Source organism: Giraffa tippelskirchi, chromosome 2 (assembly GCF_054371585.1).
Source record: "Giraffa tippelskirchi isolate mGirTip1 chromosome 2, T2T-mGirTip1v1.2.pri, whole genome shotgun sequence".
In the NCBI taxonomy this organism is placed as follows: Eukaryota; Metazoa; Chordata; class Mammalia; order Artiodactyla; family Giraffidae; genus Giraffa; species Giraffa tippelskirchi.
Genome location: NC_137276.1, coordinates 175557285 through 175574734, shown reverse-complemented (window position 1 = coordinate 175574734; position 17450 = coordinate 175557285).

Sequence of the window (17450 nt, the reverse complement as noted above, 5' to 3'; positions counted from 1 at the left end):
TGATGGCCGAATACAGAGAACTCTAGGCTCTTCCAGCTACATGTGCTGGGGAAGCCCACAGAAATGGTGCATGTCCACTGCAGGAGCTATAGTTTGATCCTTGGACTGTGATCTACTTCCTATCAATCTACCACTGAGTCTTTGAAGAAAGAATCTGTTTCCCACCAAAGAGAAAATCTTAATTTTTAAAATAAAGGCTCTTCCTAGAAAAACAAAAGAGGATGATAGCAGTTTTTTAAAAAAATTAGCACCTCAAACTAGCTGCCTGGAACCCTTACAGTCATGCCCTTACCTTTTTGTGCTGGGGTTGGAGTGTCATCGGGGTGGCTCATTTCTGTTCAGCTGGCATTCAGGCTTTATCCTCCCTTAGAAAAATGAGGGAGGTTGGGTTTATAGGAGACTGATTTTCTTTCATGGGCATAGGAACTGAGAGAAAATGTGAAGCAAGATTGTCCTTTGCCAGAAGATCCCCTGGAGAAGGAAATGGCAACCCACTCCAGTTCTCTTGCCTGGAAAATCCCATGGACGGAGGAACCTGGTAGGCTACGGTCCATGGGGTCACAAAGAGTCGGACATGACTGAGCGACTTTACTTTCACTTTCTTTCCACTTTCAAAATAGAGCATTGCCCTGCTCCCTCAGAATCAGGCTGTTGAGGGAGAAGACAATTCAACTCCTACTCCTCCTTGGATTTTGATTTTTCTCACTTCTGTATCAAACAGGTATGTAGTCAGGAGCAATGAACTGAAATGTGTCCAGAGTGCCAAGTCCTTTGCAAGAGAGATAGATAACTGTAAAAATGCTGCTTTTTGCCATGGCAGTTCACAATTTCTTTCTTGCAAGGCTAGTGCAGATTGGTTGGGAGTAGAAGACAATTCACAGTGCACAAATGAACTAACATATAATGACAAAAAGGCAGTGGTACTTTGATTTGAAGAAGATGCAAATTTGGTTGAGGCCTGACCGAGAGTTGGATGCTATTTAACATGACTATGATAGTTATTTAACATGATTACATAGGGAAACATTTCCAAATGTCATTTGGATGGTACTAAAAACACAAAGGGACCCATAGATGTTGCAAATGGGTCAGGTTATTAAAATAAGATCGAATTAGACAAAAAATAAATCTGAAAGTGGAATTCATTGAAGTGGATTTTCTTTGGAGAACCAAGAAGATAGCCCCCTACAAGCCATATACCTGGATACATGCCTGTCCAGTACAGCGGCCACTCTCCATATGTGGCTCTCACATGGCATGTGGTTAATCCTATTGAGCTGGACTGTGCTAGAAGTAGAAAATACACACCAGTTTGTGAAAACAATGTGAATAATAGAAATGTAAATGGTCACATGATTAATTGAAAAATATTGATTATATGTTGAAATTATAATATTTTGTATATATTGTGTTAAATAAAATATATTATTAAAATAGATTTCACCTGTTTCTTTTTACTTTCTTAATGTGGCTACTGGAAAATCTAAAATTGCATACGTAGCTCCCATTATATTTGTGTTGGACTGTGAAGCCATAGACTTTAAATCCCAGTCAAGGTGGTACCTAAGATAGGTGTCTATCTCTGACTGGTAGGCTCTGTCTCTCTCTCTATCACTCAAAATAGGGCCTGAGGAAGGTTTTCTCTCTTATTGTGTCTTTTGAGAAATATGGGAAAAGATCACAAGAGAGATTGAGGTGGGGGACCACTAAGTGTAGACAAGAAGAACTCCTAAGAGCTCCTGGATCCCCTCTTAGAGTCCATGATGGGGGAAGGGAGAATAAATGAATCAATAAATGTGAGTTTGAAGAAAAATACATTTACATCATACCCCTTATCACTCCACATTCTAAGCCTGGGCATATAGTCTGATCTGGAACCCAATGAATTACACTGAACACATAAGAGAAATTATGAGTCATGGATCTTTGAGGCAGATGATCTTCATGAGTGGACAGAAACTTCCTATGCAATTTTATCTTGTGACTTGTTCCTTCTCAGCTGGACGGGGAGGCTGGCTGTGTGTGCCGCACAAGAATGGCAGGGTTCTGGTGGGCTCAAATCCCACCAAAGGAGGGAGTCAGCCACATGGCTGTAGCTGCCAACTATGAGAAATCAGTGTTTTGTTCAGTTTTCTGGTTCTTTCCAGTCCTGCAACCTTGCAGTCAACTCCCACATCCACTTCTAAGCACACCTTCACAGAGACCCAGGAGAGTGTTATGTGTGTAAAAGAGTGAGTTTTCTGGAAGTCAGAATTATATTCTTTGATGTTTGGGGTTTCCCTGGTGGCTCAGATGGTAAAGAATCTGCCTGCAATACAGGAGACCCGGATTCAATCCCAGGGTTGGGAAGATCCTCTGGAGAAGGGAATCGTTACTTGTATTCTCTCCTGGAAAATTCCATGGACAGAGGAGCCTGGCAGGCTATAGTCTATGGGGTTGTAAAGAGTGGGACACAACTGAGCAACTAACAAACACACTTTGGGAGAATTTTTGCATAAGTTCGAGTCTAAGACTGTGTGCTGTGCTTAGTCGCTCAATTGTGTTTGATTCTTTGTGACCCTGTGGACTGTAGCCCACCAGGCTCCTCTGTCCATGGGGATTCTCCAAGCAAAAATACTGGAGTGTGTTGCCATGCCCTCCTCCAAGTGATCTTCTGAACCCAGGGATCGAACCCAGGTCTCCTGCATTGCAGGTGGATTCTTTACAGTCTGAGCCACCCAATAAAGCTTTCTATAATGATGGAAATCTTCTATATCTGTGCTCTCCAATATGGCAGCCAATAGCCATAAGTAGTCATGATTTCAATCAGCACTTGAAATGTGGCTAATGTGACTAAGGGTGTTAATGTTAAATTTTATTTAATTTTGATTAACTTAATGTAAATAGCAACATGTGACTGGTGTCTAGCATATTAGATGTCACAATTCTAGTAATTGCCTTGTATATGGAGAAAACATAGACAGGTGTATCTATCAGCCACTGGATAGATCTTCAGATGTTATGCACTTGAAAGGGCTATCAACAGGAAGAAACACGGAGGTCTTCTGTTCTCTTCTGTCCTTCCTTTGATCAAGACAAGCATGGTACCAAACGTGAGCTATGCATTTCCTTTTCATACACTTTCCCATAGGTATCTGAGGTAGCTAAGTGGCTCCTATAAACAGGGCAAGAACTGGCAAGAAGTTTGCAACTCATAGGTGTTATGCAGGGATAGACTTGCATCACAGGACTTTCCCTGGACTACAGTCATCTTGACTTCATATCAGAATGTTGTGAAGAGCATCACCCCTGCTGCTGAAAGTCTAGTTGAGTGTTTAGAGATCAGAAGAGCAGTAGCTGTGGTGTGTCATGGATTGGGAGTCAGGATACTTGTCCAAGCACTGAATGCTACTAGTTAGTTTCATGGCATTGGATAAGCCACTTAACCTACTGATCTTCATTACAAATGTTTCCTCATTTGTAAAATGGTAATAATAATATCTGCCTTATAAGGTTCTTGGAGAGATGAAGTAAGACAATGTGGTTGAGTTTTTTGTAAGTGGTAAAATGCTGGATTAATGTTATTATTGTGTTAGGCATTGCTTATAATGATGACACAGAGGTCCCTGGGGGGGCATCAAATCTTGTTGGGATTTAAAGAATGCTAAGAAGTTGCAGATATATTCTTGCAGCCTGCAAGCTCTTAGTAAGTATCTACAACTTTTGTGTGTTAAGTGAAGTGTGTGTTTAGCAAAGTCAAATGTATCTTGGATATTGATGATCTTCTTATAATAGGGTATTGTTGTTGTCTTCAGTCTTCATATTTGTGTTTCTAATTAAGTTGATTTCAAGACATGGGAACTTAATTCAGAACAGATTAGCATGCTCCAGGAGGGTAAAGCAGTGGAACAGTTTGCAGTAGTTGAAATACTGGGAAAGTGATGGAAGAGTTGTCCTCACTTTGCACACTGTTATGTAGGGCTGCTGCATCTGGACCAGGGCAGGCAGTGCATCTTCTTTTGCGAGCAGTGACTTCAAGCCAGCAAAGTATCATCCAACATATTACATTCATGTTGTTTATCTGTACTTATTTTAATTGTAGTTTTTTAAAATTATAGTATAGTTGATTTACAATATTGTGTTCGTTTCAGGTCTACAGCAAAGTGATTCAGTTATACATGTATATGTGCGTATATACACGCATATATATATTCTTTTTCCTTACAGATTATTATAAAATGTTAAGTATAATTCATGTATTATACAGTAGGTCCTTGTTGATTATCTATTTTATATATAGTAGTGTGTATATGTTAATCCCCAACTCTTAATCTATGCCTTCTCTGCTTCCCCTTTGGTACCATAACTTTGTTTTTTATGTCTGTGGATTTATTTCTGTTTTGTAAATATGTTCATATTTTAGTTTTATAATTCTATAAGAGGCACAAGTATAAAACATTTACTTAGTTTTATGTTTGAGACTATTTAAGAGAGAGTTTAATAAAAACACATTCCATTAATTATTGATTAATGTATTAATAGACATTAGAACAAAAATAATCAGACTCTCCTCATGGGGAGGGGTCTATGAGAGGTACTTATAAAAAATGAATTAGTAAGTTTATTTTTAATTAACTAATTAATTATTGCAGTAGAGTTACTATGTGAGAAGTACTTTTTCCTTTTTTTTAAAAAGAATTCTTTAATTGGTGGGAAAATTGCTTTACAATGTTGTGTTGCTTTCTGCTATATAACAGTGCAGTTCAGCCGTAATTATACTATATCACCTCCCTCTTGAGCTTTTCTCTTCTCCCCCTTCCCACCACTTTAGGTCATCACAGAGCACCAGGCTGGGCTCCTTGTGTTATATAGCAACTTCTCACCGGCTGTTTTACCCATGGTAGTGTATATATGTTGATGCTACTTTCTACATTTATCCCACTCTTGCCTTCTCCCACTGTGTCCACACGTCCGTTCTCTATATCTGCATCTCCATTCCTTCCCTGCAAATAAAGTCATCAATATCACTTTTCTAGATTCCATATATATGCGTTAATACGAATATTTTTTTCTCTTTCTGACTTAACGTTTTTTCCTTTGTAAGTGTATACACTTTACTTAAGTTTGAGAAACACTGGTATGGTATATATCATTGGATTTCTGAAAGCTTGACTTCAAGTACTAGTTTATTAATTATTTTATATTGAGAAGGACACATAGTTCTAAATTTTGTTTCTATAAATAAGTGTACTAATGTTTCATAAGGCAATTGTAGGGATGGTTAAAGTACATGAAGGAAAAACTTTATAAACTGTTAAGTTTCATATGAATAATCTATGTGCCATTTACTATAGATATATAAACCAGCAAAGAGATCCAACTAGTCCATCCTAAAGGAAATCAGTCCTGAATATTCATTGGAAGGCCTGATGCTGAAGCTGAAACTCCAATACTTTGGCCACCTGATGCAAAGAGCTGACTCGTTTGAAAAGACCCTGATGCTGGGAAAGATTGAAGGCGGGAGGAGAAGGGACCAACCAAGGATGAGATGGTTGGATGGCATCACCAACTCAATGGACATGAGTTTGGGCATAAACTCCAGGAGTTGGTGATGGACAGGGAGGCCTGGCATGGGGTCGTAAAGAGTTGGACACGACTGAGTGACTGAACTGAACTGAACCACATTTTCAACAGGTAGGGAAGAAGCCTAAAAAGTCTGTGGACAATTCACAGAGAGTTCAAAGGCTCTGGGTGAAGTTGACTGGCATTAACATGTTGCTGAGATTGATAGAAATCAAATAGGGGAAGATCATGCATCAGGAAAATGTTTTCTTCCTATTTTTTATTTCCTAGAATATCAGGTGAATTTAGGGGTTCAGTGAGCAAGTTGCAAGAAGTCAATATTTAATTCATAGAGGTCACCTTTCAGCCCAGAGTTCTCCCCATCCCAGGCGCATGCCTGGGTCTCTTTGTATTCCTCACACTGGTGGAAATGTCCATTTACATTCACCTCCTCCAACCTGAAGCCTGTGTGTTCCTGAGAGTTTCGGACTAGACTGTTTAGTCCTTGGACCCTTCCTTGATGTACCTGCCCACGTATCTTTTTGTTAGTTTATAGGGCTTCCCTTGTGGCTCAGCTGGTAAAGAATCTGCCTGCAATGTGTGAGACCTGGGTTTGATCCCCGGGTTGGGAAGATCCCCTGGAGAAGGGAAAGGCTACCCACTCCAGTATTCTGGGCTAGAGAATCCATGGACTGTATAGTCCATGGGGTCACAAAGAGTTGGACATGACTGAGTGACTTTCAACAGTAATAGTAATAAACTTCCACACCACTGAGAGTTTGAATGGTAGAATCTAACTCTTGACATACATGAATCTTTATTTATTTCTAGTTGTTAAATTTTAAAGTTCACCAGAGCTGAAATAATTTCCTCCATTTCTTGCATACACTGCACAGTTTTGAGTGAAATGTAGATGGTTACTGAAGACAGCAAATTTAATTCAGTTGTGATGACTTCACCTGGGACAAAGAAGATGTACATTTTCTCTATTACACCAGCAATTTCTGTGAGAATGATGAGGTTTGAGAGCTCTTATGGTAGGGTATGAGAAAGAGTCTATGGAGCAAATAGGAGGCCCTGGGGGTTCCCCAAAGTCATCAGATGAAGACATATTTTGAGCCATGAATTTTCTTTGAATACGAAGATACAGGGATAGATGGGCATAGTGTCATATAAGGTTGGTTATTTCCACAGTAGGCAGAGAGATACTGATACAAGGAGAAGGGGTGAAAAAGGTGAATCAATTTAGGTAACAGTAAATGAGCCATAGGGGTTCCTGCTGGTAAAGAACCTGCTTGCCAAGCAGGAGATGTGGATTTGATCCCTGGGTTTGGAAGATTGCCTGGAGAAGGAAATGGCAACCCACTACAGTATTCTTGCCTGGAAAATTCTGTGGACAGAGGAGAATGGCAGGCTATAGTCTATGGGGTTGCAAAGAGTCAGACATGACTTATTGACTAAGCAACAAGTGCAACAACAACAAATGGTCCATGTGCCATTTATGAGGTGTTGTCAGGAGGCCCAATTGGCCTTATATTTCCCCAAAGTGATTTCAGTATCACTGATCCTGGAATTCTTACTTATTGTAGCAAGAGGATTGATACGTTGAGAATTTTTCGGGCCCTTGAGGTTTAATCCTCAATTTGGATAATCTCAGACTAGATTCAGGCCACAATGTATGAAAGAATGTGTAAAAACAGTGCCACAATATAAAGAAGACACAATAGGAAACCAAGAGAAGAGTTTTTTTTTTTTAATTATTCCTTCATATTCAAACTTCACAAACAGTGTGAACTTGTACAATACCTCAGAAAGTGAAACTTACAAAAAAAGTGCTGGTAACATTTAAAAAAAAAACAACAAAAACCCCAAAAACAAACATCATTCTTAGCAACATCAATTACTCTTCCACACAAAACAGAAACCTTGTAAAATTTATTTTTGTATTTTTAAGGCGTAATACTTCCGTATAAAGTATATGCAAGAGATAAAACTTCACAGTATTCCAAAATGTCACAATAATAATAATAATAATAATATAGTATAATGAAGCGCTACAGTTAATTTTCTTTTTTTGAATGTTTTTTTCCTGTTTAAATAACAAATACAAGTCACAGGTAAATATACGTGAGAAAAATACGAGGCTAATATTAAATGGCAGGTAAGGATACTGTCACTGTAAGAAAAAACTGGCAGGATGTGTGTATTTAGTCTATATTTTAAAGCACTTGATAGAAAAGGCGTATGCAAGGTTTTTCAAAACAAGTTTTTGTTTGTTTGTTTGATAACTGACAACAATTTAAGAGTATAATGAGGAAAAAAAAAAAAGGAACAAACTCCATCTCAAAACTATTGACCTGCTCATTCCAAACCACATGTATATATTGACGGGTGGATGGGTGTGTGTGTTTGTGTTTCCATGGGTTGAACGGTACACAGACTGATACAACAGTGTCCCTTGCCCACCTGCAAGGATTGGAGGGGACAGTCTCTGCAGTCATCAAGCCTAGGTTCCTCGTGGGAAATTATTCTTTCAGTTTAAAGATCTCTTTTTCCTTGCCTCTCCCTCTTTCCAAACTCCTTCCCAATCCCCAGGTCCTCAGACTGAAAAGACGATCTGGTTAGAAAAGTTGCCCTCCATTCAAAATTCACTGGGAAATAGAAACCGCGTAAACAGTGACAACCACACAGACACTGAAAATACCACTTGGACGAATGAATATGTTTGTGCATGTGGGGTGTGTGTGTGTGTGTGTGTGTGTACAGTAGCAATTGCAAAAAAGGGACCATGTTCCTTTCCATACTAAGATACAATGTGATAAGAAACATTTCTGTGCAGGGAATACGGTTTCTTCGAATCTTATCACAACACTGTGGCGGGAAGATCAGGAAACGGGTTCACCTTTCAGCAGTCACCACAGTAAACTTCATTGAGAACACGCAGGCCCCGCCCTCTAGTCTGTGCGCATGCGTTTGTTAACAGCTAGCCATTCAGCCAACAGGTAACAGAAAGACAGCAGATAGCAAAACACGTCAATAAGGTGCTCAAAGAAAAAAGTGGCACCCATTCCTTGAATGGATGGCCACATTAAGGTGCTTCAAAAAAGTTTTGTTTTTTTTTTCAGTTTTATTTCAAACATTAAAAGAGTACTGGTTTGCACATGGTAGTTCTGAGTCAGGCCAAGGGTTTTGAGATTTCTGACATCTTCCACTGAAAAGGGCTTTCGCTGTAGTCGTTTTGTTCAGTTTGTTGTGGGTCATTTGAGTTAAAGAAAATTTAATAGCCGAAAACTGAAATCAAATCAACATGACGAAAAGAAATAGGTGAAATGGTATAGAACATTACTGCATTCCCATTGGATCAAGATGGTTTCGCCCATTTTTCCTCTTTCACTAACACTGTTCCTTTTTTTCTTTGTTACAATCCATTCCTTGTGAACATACAGAAATGACCAAAGTCACTGCAAGTGGCTGTTTTTATTTTTTGTGATCTGTTGCAAGAGTCCAACCTTGTTTCCTCTGCTGCTGTTTGTGTAGCATCTGGTTTTGTAATGAGCATCTGGATTTATGTGCATGTGTGTATATATGCACATATACACACCTATACATGTATAATATATACACTATATATATATGGATATATATAGGAAGTGTGTATACATTTATACATAATATAGTGTATACTGTTTCAACTGGAGATAAACTGAACTGGGTTCAGACACTAGTACATGTTTATCTTTCCCCTGCCCCCTCTGTACATTTTAAACAGTCTGGAGCTTTTATTTATTTTTTTAAAGTGCATTGTCAATGCAGAATAACTGTAATCCAATGATTTCTTGGAAAACATTTTTGATGAGAAAAATCTGACGGTTCTCAGCCCCCAGCAAGAGAAACCTGGGTTTGGTCATGCCAGGGGCTGACGTGGCAGTGCCAGGCTTGTGCCTGAGTGATTACTGGGCGTTCTGGACTCCGGGCACCTCAGTAGCAGCAGCAGCAGCACCTTTGGGAGAAGGCAGAGATAGAAGAGGAGGGAGGAAGAAAAGCTCAGGTGAGGAAGGATGAGTTTGCGGTGTGTTACGGGTCAGAAGTGTTCACCATGTGTGGATGTGTGCAGTTCCTGCTCGGCTTCGGCTAAGAGATGCCATCTAGTCCCCTCCCCACCAATGGACACCAGCCTCCCCACGCCCCGCCCACTCCAGCATTGCCCAGGCGCCCCCACTCCCCAAGCTGACTTTGGGTCAGCTCTCTGTGGGGATTTGGGTGCCAGCGTCCAGTAGGAATAAGGCACCAGAGAAATCAAAATGTTACAAAAAAGATGCAAAACCCCGTTTCAAAGAGCCTCTCCCATTGCTCTGTTAAAATATTGCATGTGATACCATTCGTGTGTAAAATGTGTCAAATGCAGTCTCTGAAAGGAACTGGAGGCCCGTCAGCACCAGAGATCTTTAGGAATGCACCCTTTGTCGAAACACACCCACGCCCCCCACCCCCATGCCCACCCCATGCCACATGCATAAGCACCAGATTGGGAGAACAAGGTTGTGCGCCATTGCTCACCTCATTTTTGAGAAGGATCAAAGAAGTCTATGAAATCAAATTTTCAGGAATTGCTCTAAAATTAAATGGGTGTAGGCTGTCATGTATCTGGTTACTGGATGCTCTAAATGTCCAAAGAATATGATTAAGGGGTCGAAATCTTTGTACTGATGTTTGGGGGAATGTGCTAAACAAAAATTACTTCCTAAATGACACCCAAGTCCTCCCCCACTAACATTTCAACCTCCTCTATATTTTAAATGCTGTAAAAAAAGAAGAGGTTCATCTAGCTATAAAAGGAAAAAATGAAGGCACATGATTTTATTCGGTCCCACAATCCTTAAGAAAAATGGTATTTTGCAAGTATGTGTGTCTGTGTGTGTGTGTGTACATGTGCACACAGGTATGAAATGGGAGACCAAAAGCCACTGGGGCAGTCAAAGGAAAGTTGGAAAAGGAGAAGAAGAGAGAATTTCAAGACAGAGAGAAGAAAGGAGAAAGGAGGAAATGGAGGCCTCTCTTCAGCTTTCTGTCACAGACAGTCTCCAGATTTGGCTGCTTTAGGGTCCAGAACGAAATTCATTTGTCTTGGTCTAGAAAGTGCCCCCAGTTTAAATATCTCCAGTTAATCATGTTACAGCTTTTGGTGTTTCCCTTTTCCCTTCCCTCCAGCCAAATGATTAAAAAAAAAAAATCACAGTTTAAAAAAATTATTTTTTCAATGTTGAAAAAATATGGAAAAGCTATTGAACAGCCTTAGGGCACTCTGCCTCTCCATCCTCACAGTGAGCAGATGGATAGACAAGCCACAGAGTCAAAGATGAGGCAGGCAAGCTCCCTTGCGCTAGAGGTCCCTTGCCTCACCTTTCCCAGGGCTGGGGGGGCCCTTCACAGCATTCACAGCATTTTCTTTCAACTGGATCCTCCCTACCCAACCCCATCCATGGAAGGTGGGCTATTGAGAGAGGCAAAGCCATTCCAGAGAGCAGAGGTCTTAGAAGACGAGGATGGAGGTGATAGGGGTGGGGGAGCTCTCCCCTCAGGCAGGTCAGCACTGCTCTTGAGCAGGATGGGAAAACTGCCTACTGACAAGTTGAAGTCACACTCACACGGACTTCATGAGCCTTCAACTCTCAGGCTTGCCATCTTTATGCCTCTGTGGCCTCAGAGTTGGCCCCCAGTCCTTAAGAAGGCAATGATCCAAGACAGAGAGGCAGAGTCAACTGGCTGTGTCATACAAAAAAGGGCTACGGACAGTGGGATTTCATAAAGAAATTTAACTTTGGTTTTCCAACTTTTTCAAACCATAAAAATTAAAGCAGGGCTTCAGTGGCTTCGATCATCTGACAGCTGTTACATTTTTCTCATTTGGCAAGGCTAAGGCGGGGGAGAAGAGAAAAGGGGTTTCCCATAATTGGTCGAAGACACAGGGTGGTAAAATGCTTCCACACTTAAACTCACAGTCCAGTGTTTTTGACATTTCATAAATAGCTTTTTTTTCTCTAAAAAAAGAATAAAACAAGAACAATCCCTTTACTTACTCATCTGAAACAAAATAAACAGCAGTGGGTACAAACTTCTTCTTGTAACAATTACAAAAAACAACAATATAATCCCAACTTTTAACACGCATCTTGAATCAGTTATTTTTTTTTTTTAACCTCAAAACTGCAGCATATCCTTAAGGGCAAACTTTTCGATTAGTTTTTTTCTTTTTTTTTTAAATAATGTCTTCACCAAAAAAACAGTCTTGTACCAATAAAATGCATTCAAAAATAGAAAATATTACACAACAAAAATATGTATCCTTCCTTTCCAAAAAAGATTCTTCACAAAAAAATGTAGAAAAAACTCCAACAATTTTTTTCCTCTCCTAAACATTAACTTTCAGTCTAGGGCACGATTATTTATTGATTTAAATGTCTGCTTTTGCATAAAACATGGAAGATGCAAAACAATTACTGTATAAGGTTTGTGAAGTTACGTCTACTCCCACCCCAACTCTAAAACAAAACAAAACCAGAAAAACCCAGCAAACATTAAACAAAAGATACAGCTGGTTGACTAGGAAAAAAAAAATCTCTGTTTCCTTTCACTGTGCATTTGTATGGGTTAACTGGCTCTGTTAGTGTCTGGGAATGCTCAAGAAGGGAGACCAGACTGGAGTCAGGAGGCTCTTTAGCATGAGCTGATGTTCTGAGAATCCTTTACAGTCTCCCATGTTGTGGGCTTACCTGCTGCAAATCCTCAAGGAGAAAAGAAACATCCTGCCTGAGGATGGGCAGAGGACTAAGCTGTGTCCACACTTGTACAAATACCTCTATACAAGCCAGTTTCCCCATCATAGCACATTTTTCTTTCCCCTTACAGTAGAGCTTAAGCCTAGGAGAAAAGGTAACAGAGAGCTCCAGTGGTATGTGGAAGGCTGGGGCCATTTTCTCTGTAGTCACCTTGCCCACACTGAACCAGTTTGGGCATTAACTGGAACAATAATGAGATCTCTAATCTTAACGGAATGCCCTATTTTCCCCATCCCCATTGAACTCAGGTATCTTTTTAATTTCAAATGTTGTAGCTTTTAAACGATTTATTTTTTCTTATTTGATGGTATTTCTCTTTCATGTGGGATGTATTTTGTATGGTATTTTCAGTACAAATAGATTTTTTTTTTCCCTATTGCTTACTTGGTTGCTGGTTTTTTCTCTGTGGTTTCTGTTCTGTTTTGTTTCTGATTTTTTAACAGTGAAATATGTCCAATTTATTTCCAGTGCATTAAACAAATTTTAAATTAAAAGAAGAAATAAAACTTTTCCCCCATCCTTGTAAAGGAAACGATTGATAAAAGTACAATATAATAAAATCAGACATTGCCAAAAACAGCATGATGTGCAACCTCAATTACATTAAAGAAAAACAAACAGACAAACAAGAATTATAAAACATAAGCATGAAGGAGCCAAGACTATGTAATCCCAACTATGGTATGACTGGCAAGCACTGGTTAAAATAGGTAAGGCTACTCTTAGATTTCTAACTCGACATAGTTAACCACTGCTCTTCTGTCTTTTCCTTCTTAATCTTTCACTCACTAGTTCTTTATATCTTTAAAATGAACAAATTTGTTTTTATATTTTTGGTCTACAGTAGAATTACATATTAATAATATAATAAACATACTTCATTAACAGATTGGTACTGCATTCATGTGGGGAAGATAGAAAAAAAGCACTCACAGAGACATAGCAAATGGACTCTATTCTCATAAAAATTACCACAAATACGACAGAAATTATAATCAGGGAAACAGATTCAACTTTAAAACAGGGCGAAAAAGAGATATTTTGGGTAATACAAACTCCTGACAAGTATGCCCTAGAATTGCAGCCTCCAAACCTTTCTCATGATTTCCACCTTTCTATAGGATCACTCAAAATTCAAATGGAAATGGAAAACAAAATGAAAAAAAAAAGTGGACAGGTGATTGAGCAAGCCAAAGCTTCCAAGTTTTCTTAGTTGACTGGTCAAGACCAGCTGGACAGCATTTGAGAAACGGGCAGGCCACAAGGGAGACACTGATGGTATTTGTTTTTAATTTTGGAGGAGTTCCCAGACCACTGTTAAAGAGAGAAACCAAAGAACCAAATAATTCTTCTGGTACCATATAATACTTGAAATGAAATAGAATTCCAATAGAGAGGATATGAAGGTGAGTTGGAAAAGAGAAGAGAGAGGAGAAATAGGCAACCTTTGGGCACCACCTCCCTTTGTTTTCTTCAACACGTTGGTTTCCTTCTTTCTGAGCATCCTTTAGGATTAGCTCTGGGTCCCAATGTCCTCTGAGCAAATATGCATCAGCTCAGCTTTTGACATGACATCTATGCTTACTGGCTTCCCCAAGGGCTCAATGGCTCTGCAGCCTCCCCACCCCCATGCCTTTGATGAAGGAGAGAAGGGTTACGAAGTTGTAATGACAGAAGCCTTTCCATTAACCATTCCTACTTGATGGTTAACTCACACTGATGGTCGAGTGTGGGAATAAAATAAGAAGGAAAACAATTGGTAAGAGTTGAGCATGGTAATCATCAAGTGTGAAGTTTCTTCCAGGAAAAAAAAAAAAGAAGACAAAGAAATGGCATCAGTCAGAAAATACTGCTTTTGGTTTCTTTTAACTTGGAACTATCCTTGGTTTTTCTCTCATTCAGTTGCTCCAGTTTAAAGTGTAGAATCTAGTGCAAATATGATCACATCACAGCATTCCAGGAGCAATACCCTATCCCTTCATCCTAGGTGAATATTATCCCTTCAGACCTCCTCAGAAGACTGGGGCACTGATCCAGGAAAGCATAACCAAACAGATTATTAACCGAGTACTTGCTACAACAAGAAAGGCACTATCACAACAGACCAGCCTCAGCATTTTCCTTGCCATGGGCATGGATATTTTAACCCCTCCAGCAACCACAATGAAACCCAAACTGTGGCTTTTCCAGTACTTGAATTCATTGGCCAGTTATCTGATTCCCCTATTGGCCCCGGCTGTTGGCTCCAGCCATGCAGAGCACTAACCTGCTCTGTGTACATGCTGCCCCATGTTTTACCAATGATCCTTGTTTGGTTCTCAATGATTTAGCTCACTCTCTTCCATGGAAGTTTCTTTCTCTCCATCAGTCTCCAGGTCATGACTCTATTAAAGACTAGTTTACAGTGTCAAGTACTATCTTTTATTTTTTCCCCTATTTTTTTTTAAAACTTCTAACCAATCCCTAAGTCATAGAGACAATTCAGTAGCTCCTCTAACAACAAGTCTCCTGTTAAATATCACTGTGAACAGAATGAAAACCTAAGTATCATCACTTGACCACCAAAGCACATCCCTCAAGCCTGTTGTATTACTTTTGCCTTGTAAGAGAGGAAGTGGGATTCTGGAGATTAAAATCTTTGGTGACAAAACTGGAGTGGGTATGCAAGTTTTAAGAAGAAGTTATTTTCCAAAAGCCTCAAGAGAAATATCCTAGGACAGTTAATGTGAATATATTTTAAAAGGTCAATTATTTCTTTATATAACTTTGGTTTGGTACAGTCAGTATCTTCTCAGGGCTTACCCAAAACACATCTCTAAGTATCTGTTAAGAGCTCTGAATTTAGAGTTTCTTATTTAAAAGGGAGAGAATTTTTTGAGTGCTGAAGGGATCGCTTACATTAGTTCTGAAATCTCTAAATGGAGTCTTCTGCCTAGCAAGGCTGTCAGCTTCCTTAAAAAAAATTTCAACTTGGAAAAGTAGACTTGGATGGATACTAAGAAGGAGAGAGAAAGACAGGTATCAATGAAATCTTAAGAGGCCTCACCCAAGAATTTTCCACATTGATGCCCCAACATGTGACAGTGATCAGAGAAATTCAACAATACCCATTGATATGAGTTGTGATCCTTTCCTACTGAACCAGAATCTTCAAAGCTGTCACCTTGGATCCTGGAAGAGTCCTTCAGCATCTTCACTCTCCTACTATTATTCCCTACACAATCCATTACTTTTCCTGTGGCAAAAGATTCTTTTATTAATAGTCACTAAAGAGCTGTCAAATTCTAATTATTTATGAGATTTAAAAAGGCAATAAAAATAAATCAAATAAAGGAAAACTGAAAATGTAACAAAACAAAAACCAACCCAACTTCAAAACTAGGCTTTTAGGCACTGTTAAGGTCTTCTGTTTTATAAAGGATAGTCTCTGATGGAGCAGCTAGTAAGTAGGTTCCAATTAATCCTCCAACTCTTCCTCCAATTTCAAAGGTGGCCTAGCTTGTTTCAAAATAAACCTTTCACCTCACTGGTTTTCAATGTTTATTGCACTGTTCCCTTACTGTCATCTTAAAGGATTTTACCACATGCATGGCCTTCCTCTTTGGTTAGCCTGATCTAGGTTTCACCCAGTGATGAAAAAGCATGCTCAGGCTGAAAGGATACCTCCAGTATGGACAAGGTGAGGTTTTTCTGAAAGGAGGCCCTACCCCTGGCCAAGGTGAAGACTTCCCTGTCACCTCTGTTGGCTTCCTCACCATTGAAACTCTTACTGAAAGCTTAGTTGGAGACAACGTTGGGCAAACTTCTCCTTTTAAACATCTTCAATGTACAGTACTAACTCAGCTTCTTTATAATAAGATCACAGATCCTATCAGCATGGCAGTTGCTAGGCCTGATCAAGAGTTGGCAGATTTCACAGAGTCTCACCAACTCTGCTAAGACCGAGCATGATGAAAACAACCCTCCATTTCTGTGGTGCTTCTAGTTTCATAACTTGCATCTTTCTTTCCCATACCTCACACACTCTCTCCCGGCACAAGTAAATACATTTCAGTAGTGCAATGCAGTGCAGTCATATTTATTTAGTGCAAAAAAAAAAAACCCAAACAAACCAAAAACAGAAAGCCCTATTACAGACCCAAGCTCAACCCTAAACAACACTTACTAAAAGTTACCAGTGCCACAAAAGTGGGAAATTCAGTCTTTACCTCACACTTCTGTGAGTCATCTCTTTTGTTGTCCCTGTTTGTTTCAGCTCAAAGGAAAGAAACAACTAGCAAACACCTAGGCATTATTCTGTGAAATGTTAAGCCAATAGGCAGAATATAAAGGGAAGGAGTTGAGTTGAAACCAAGGGTAGTATTTAGAAGAAGAAAATAGCTATTTAATGCAAAGGTCAGTAGTGGTTTTTATTGAATGGTTTTCATCATGTCAAATGGCTCTGATGCTAAAGGGAATAGGTACAGAAAAAGATAAAGCTTTCCTGTTTCCCAAAACACAGTCCTAAATTTAACAGTGCTGGGTTCTTATTTTTGAATAGTGCAATCAGCTTTTCCTCAAGGGCTTCAGGCAGCAGCCACCTTACCTAACATAAATAGAGATACTAAGAGCACTCACTTTTTCACATTGACCTCCTCTCTCGCCTCATTCTTGTCCTGTCCACTTTTTCTGACTTCACATAAATACAGATCTACATACACATACACAGAAATTCTCAAGGCCCCTCTTAGGATGATAGATTGAAAACTGGTACAAATAGCTCAATGACACACTAACACAAAAAGTACAATTATTAAATATAAAAGTGAATTATTACACCAAAATTGAGTCTGCATTGTACCTCTTCTTATATTATTAAGAAAAGAAAAATTCATAGCAGGATGTCTTATGGAACTTACTTTTTGCTTGAGATTCATCTGGACTTAGTTTGGGATATGAGAGTATTGAGTGATTTTGGAGAGATGCCTTGCCTTTGACCTCCAGCATCATTCTCTCCAGTTTGTCTGGGTCTCCACCCTCCAGGTGTAAGTCTGCTTGTCTGCGCATACCCACATGCATGCTGGAAGTCTCAGG